Raw genomic sequence first — 6,301 nt, 5'->3', positions numbered from 1 at the left:
TCAGAAGAAAGGACTTGTGTCAGAAACCGAAGAGTCTGAGAAAGTAGTGCAGAGTAGCAAACTTCAGTGTGTGTGTGTGTGTGTGTGTGTGTGTGTGTGTGTGTGTGTGTGTGTGTGTGTGTGTGTGTATACACGTGTGTATGTGTGTGTGTGTATACGTGTGTAAAATCCAATCATTTACAGGAGTGTTTTCCTTAAATGAGTGGAATCTGCCGGACAGACAGACAAAGCGGGAACATTTGAAAAACACGTGGTTTTAAAAGAAAATGGCATCAGAATTGGATGCTGGCAGTCAGCTTATACACACCACTGATGTTCAGAAATTTGACACGTGCCAAAAATCCAGTTTGATCTCTAAAAAACAGAAACAGCTTAATTTAATACTGTATACATTGTGGTATATTCTTTGTTTATATTTATATAAAAGTTTGTTTTGTGTCAAACCAAAGAAAAAACACAGTAATGTCAATATACACACAAATAATGGAAAGTAAGGACCAAATAAATCATTCTTCATTTTACACGGAGTTATGAGCAAAAGCATAACGCCCCATACATAGTGATCTGTGACCTAGGTACAGTGTTAGATCTACGTCTTCCATAGCTTCACATACTTAGAAAACATACTGTATACTGGTATATTCATATACTTGGGCTTGTGTATAGGATTGCATTCTAGCACAGTGATTTAAATTTTTTTAGGGCGGACGGTTGTGTCCTCCCTCTCTAACAGACAGGAAATTAACCTCACACTTAAAAACTGGGAATGCTCCTGCCTCCTTTAATCCTCGGCTTAGCTTGACTTCACCCAACCGACAAGCAACCTTCCTCTCTAAAAAGGCAAGTAATGATAACCAGAAGAATCCTGAATAGTGAATATAACAGTCTAGCCACACACATATCCACACACACTCACACATATTCACCATAGCTTAACAGGCTGGACACAGGTGGGAAAGGGGGGGAGGGGGGGTTCAAGCATTATCCAATCCCTGGGGAGAGTCTGCCCTGGCTGACTAAAAAGGCCTGATTGGTGGAGCGCAGAGCTACTGAGTCATTCAAGTCACGTGATTGGTCGACTGGTCCTGGCAGTGAGTCAATCGAAAGGGTTAAGTTGGCCATGTGCTAACCCTGAGAGTCTGGCACAGGAGGAAGAGGAGGTGCAGGTTAGGCTAAGTAGCTGTTACAGTATGTCACAAGCCTGCAGTATTTTCACTCGCTGGTCACACGACAGTAGGATTGGGCCGGAAAGATAACAGAACTTCAAAAATGTCCTTTCTTGCCTCCACTCCAGTTTTTTTCTTCCTATGATATGGGGTTATCTTTTGGATGCCCACAGGGCAGAAAGGGACATATTTAAATAGAAAACATCCACTCAGATGACATGTTGAAATCACAATGTTTGAATTTCTTTTGAGAATGTGTTTTCCATGTGACCACAAGGGGGTGCCAAAGTTCGATTTTTCAAATTCTACACATAACCGTTTTAAGACTGATTTGTTAGTGATTAATTATAAGTCTAGTATTTGATGACCAGCTTTGAATTGTATGTCCACCTTGTATCCTTTTTACTTAATCTCCCAGAATGCTTTGCAACAACCACCAGAAATATGCTTGGACATGCTGTTTCGTGAATATTGGCCTTTAGCCACATTAGCTAGCTAGCTAGCTAAATTATGTAACGCTGCAATTAGTGCTTCTTTTTTGATAGGTTTGTTAATTTCGATGACGAATGGATGAAAAAGAATGTCCATCACATTTTGCTCTAAAACAATGTGAAATCACTTTTTTGTCCTTCCAAGAGTCTCAAGATAGTTCAGTTTACTATATTTTATTAGAGAGTATTCACTTTAAAAAGGTTATTGATCATCCAAATAGGTAGCATTTAGTTTTCTGTTGAATTATCAAGTAATGATATGTATGGGCCCTTGCTGACACTCATACGATGGCTGCAAGGCATTCTGGTTAACTGAGGCTACTGCTGGTGGCAAAAGTGCTTCTTCCAACTCTATCATGACTATCCTTCTACATTTGTTTTAAATATCTATGCAATAAAAAAAAACATATTTTTGTCTGATTGTGAGGGACTGACACCACAACCTGATGTTCACCTCTGATGCTATCAATCTCCCGTGGAAGATACTGGAAATAAGTGAACATGATGTTACATTTTGTCAATAACCTGCAGACATAAGGTAAGTACAGTACTAAACCGGAAAATAGGCAGCGAAATGCACGTTTGCATCACTTGCTGTTTTCTGGTCATACATATCTAAAAAGAAAGGGTCAAAGATATCCCAATAAAGGCATTGTGGTCAGCACTTTAAATCTGAAGCTATTGACAGCCAACAGCTAGTTTACTTAGCGAAGGAAGTCAATGTAGCGAAATACTCTAGCAGATGACCCCGGTTTAGACCACAAAGACTAGTGGACCTTGGTATGGCTGATGATAAACCCTACCCAAGGAATTTAGGCTATCTTTGGGGGGAAGCTATAGCTTAACAGTATTGAACTCAAAACAATTAAAAAGCAAATGATTTTAGCTTGGTCCAGAAATGTTCTGTTTAAAATAATGAAAAAACGGAGTTGGTAGAAACAAATCGATGCACACATGGGTCTGGCATTTAGGGCCAATTATTTTCTGAGAGAGACACTTTTTGGCCAATTACAAAAAAGCTCAATGTGGAGCAGATTGTATAAATCGTTCTCGAGATATGTGGATATACATACCCACAGACAGAGATATGTTGCTATATCATAACGTGTTGCTTAGCTGGCTTCAGACGTGCTGGATGTGTGTTTCCTTTACACAGAGCCTGGCTGTTGTGTCTTTGTGCTAAGCTAACTAGCCGCTTTTTGCTAGTTTTAAATTCAGCGTACAGACATGAGAGTGGTATCAATCTTTCCATCTAACTCTTGGCCATTTTACATTATCCTGATACCACTCCATCCTCTTGAAATCTGAAATATGTTACTGTATGTGCATTATAATATATAGCTTCAATTTTATAGACAAGGCTCACAATTTTTCACTTAAGGCGAGTGAATCTCATTCCACTGTGTGTTGACACAATCTACTGAGTTCACATTTCAAGTCATTTGATCAATTCCATATTAAAACAAACAAAGACAAAAGGATAAACGGTGTGGGAGTGCTTTTGTTGATTTGTCTTTTCTGGAGTGAGGGAACAGTGGTCAGAATCCGAACATGACAGCTCCAACCATCAATATCAAATCAATAATTAAAATGTGCAAGCAGTGAGCTCAGAAGAGACTTAGGAGAAGAACAATGACATTCAAAGACAAATTCACCAAGAGATTGAACCCCTTTAGATTACAAAAAAAAATAAAAATGGTAGAAGCCTGGGGGTGGACACACTTTTCAGGAGTATATTTAAAAGTCTTCCCCCTCTTCCTCATGGTCCTGAGACGCACATTCTTTTTTTTTATTGTTGCCACACGGAGGTCCAAAATATCCCCAAACCTTTTTCTGAAAGGCACGGCATAATCAGCCCTAATTCTGCTGAGCCTAACTTTGCTCCCACGCCACTGTAATCCAATCAGAACTGATGGAAATTCATAGCATGCTTTTCAGAAGGGGGGGACGGTTTGGAGGAGGAACGGAGAGCAGACAGCCTCATTTAGCTAGAGAGGACAGCTGTCGTCTGTCCGCCCGGGAGTGCAAAACTAGTTCTGCATTGAATCAACAGTAATAAAAACAGCATTAAAATGACATCAAGTAATCAATTCTACAAGAGAGGCTTGTTGCAGCCTCTCCTGATAAACATTCCTCTGTCCTTTCAGCAAACCCTCGCCACTGCTCTGCTTATCTCAGCTACTTTTCTGCCCAATTTATCTCTGAGCTTCTGTGGAGGAGGAGAGGGCAGGATATGGGGTGGGGGAGGGGGGGGGTTACACCAGGGGAATTGTGGCGACAGCAGCAGAGGCGCCATCGAGCTCTGTTTTTGGAAGGGGGGAACAGGGCGTGTTCAGCCTTATCCAGACTGGACTTCAAGGGCTATTAGGAAATCTCCTGCGATTGAGTTGATAAGATCCAGGCAGGGTTCCCCGTACGCATCCCTGTGATGATTTATGAGGAAGTCGAGAGGGTGGCCACCCCCCTCGAAGGGACTGATGGTGGGCTGGGCACCACGAGACTTATCAGGGCCTGAGCGATGTGGGAGGTTAAAGCGTGGGCGGGGGTGAGGAGGGGCGTTCGCATTCCGTAGAGCACCCGCCGAGGCGCATCCGTGGCAACAGACTTTCGCCATCTCGGTGTTTTCACACTCAACATGGTCTCTTCCAACCCAGCAATGACAAAACAAGGTCGAGTCTCCGATGAAAGTTTGGCCGGACTACGGCGGGTCCTCGGACTGCCAACGCCTTGACCAGACAGCGGGGAAAGCCTGGAGGAAAGCCGGTTTGCCGCATGGGGGACAATCAGAAAAACCGTCCAATTCCAGAGGTGCGAGCGCTTCACATCTCCAACTCGACTTCTCTATGCCCCTTCACCTTCGTCCTGGTTGAGGCAAGGGCAGATCGGGCGCGGCGCGAATCTCAGGGGTTATTGGAGAGATGGTGCCTGCAAAAAAAGGGGGCGGAAAGGGTGGGGGTAGATGTCGGGGTTGAGGAGTGTCCGAAGGCCACAGCGGGCTGCGACGGCGGCGGTGTGTGTTTAAGCTGTGCCCGAGGGCAGCAGCCGCGCTCTGTCTCGAGCTGGTACAAAGCTCCACAAGGTGCGCGGCATCCAAGTGCGGCTGAATTTTGTGCCGAGGGCGGGCGCCATCGGCGTCGGCGAAGGGGCTGAAGAGCACGGGCTGACGCGTCTTCGGCTCACCACTGGAGGGCGGGGTGAGGAGACGGGTTTACTCACATGGAGGATAAGACACTTCATCCCTCTGAAGCTTACCAAGGAACATTCAGTTGGAAAAAAAAAAAAAAAATGCGTTTTGTTTTATTCTTCAAAAATCAATTCAGTTTGCCTGGGAGTGCTATCCCTGGCAGGAAATTGGGATTTGTAATGGCGTTGCTACATTATAGAATAAAACATTATAAATTGAATCAATACATCTGAACAACAAAACAAATGCAAAATATTTAATATCATAGAATTTAATTTAAGTAAAAATGCGGCCAATACGATATTAAGCACTTAAAAATAAATCAATGAAAATTAACATTAAATAAAATAGAATGACCAAAGTTGCTACTAAGGATCGGATAGATAAGATGTTCAGCATACTACCCTGGACGGAAAACCAGTTGGGAATACGGGAGCGATCTATAGGTAATTAAAAATCTAGAATATTGGAGATGCTGCGGTGGCATATACGGAATAACACTAAACATTTAAAAGATATGCTATATTTCCAGCGGGTAGTATACGAGCGTAGTGTATGTAATGCTGAGTGAAGTATATTGCCGCATATTAATAATAATAATGCCAAGAAGTGCTGCCTGAGCTGAGTGTGCCACAGGTCACTGAGGAATGCCGCGGAGTAAAGTAGTAAAAGTGTGGGTCAATGAGTCTGCTGAGTGATAAATGCTCAACAACTATTGGATTGGATGAGGTGCTTTAATGGCGTGCTACAGACGCGTTCGATGAGTCGTCAGCAGGCAGTAACCGCTTCTTGATTTGAGTGATCCTGTGTGTTTTTTTCGATCCGGAGCGACGAGTGTATCAGTCGTACCGATCAGGACGGGTAGATCCTACTCAAGTGAAAAAAGTGGAGGGGCTGGGCGCCCGGGTTGTTCTTTTGTATTGTAGGGAACCAGGCCGGCGCGTTTGAGGAGGGAATTTCGAATTTAAAGGTCGGTGTAGCGGGCGTGGGGTAACACCATAAATTCAAACAGGATGGCTGCGCCGAGAGGGAAGAATTTTTTTTAAAATAAAAAACATGGTATGGCTTTGGGAATTGGGTTGGTAGGTCTTATATTCAAAAAAGACAATCACCCCAAATCAAAAAAACATATTGTCTTTTTAACCTATTTTGTTAAATATGATTATAGGAGTCGATTGCTAACAGGTCTACAATTTAAAAACCAGAACAATTTAGAGACTGAGGATGAATAGCATGTAGGGAAGGACGCGGGCATTTGCGGCGCGGCGTGGTGCGGCGGCGGCGATTAATTGGTATTTTTGTGCTGGTCAACTGAGACATGGTCTCCCATTGGTTTAATGTATTCACAAGAGGTTTTTATTTATTCCATAACTGTCTGCTTATTGGGGGACATTTCGGGGGAGGTTAGCGAGGTTCGGGGCAGATCAGTTTACATGCACAAGGAAAAGCCGCGCGGGGCC

The sequence above is a fragment of the Notothenia coriiceps genome, unplaced genomic scaffold (assembly GCF_000735185.1).
Source record: "Notothenia coriiceps isolate Sejong01 unplaced genomic scaffold, NC01 NC01_scaffold00037244, whole genome shotgun sequence".
Taxonomy (NCBI): domain Eukaryota; kingdom Metazoa; phylum Chordata; class Actinopteri; order Perciformes; family Nototheniidae; genus Notothenia; species Notothenia coriiceps.
This window is presented reverse-complemented; position numbering follows the sequence as displayed.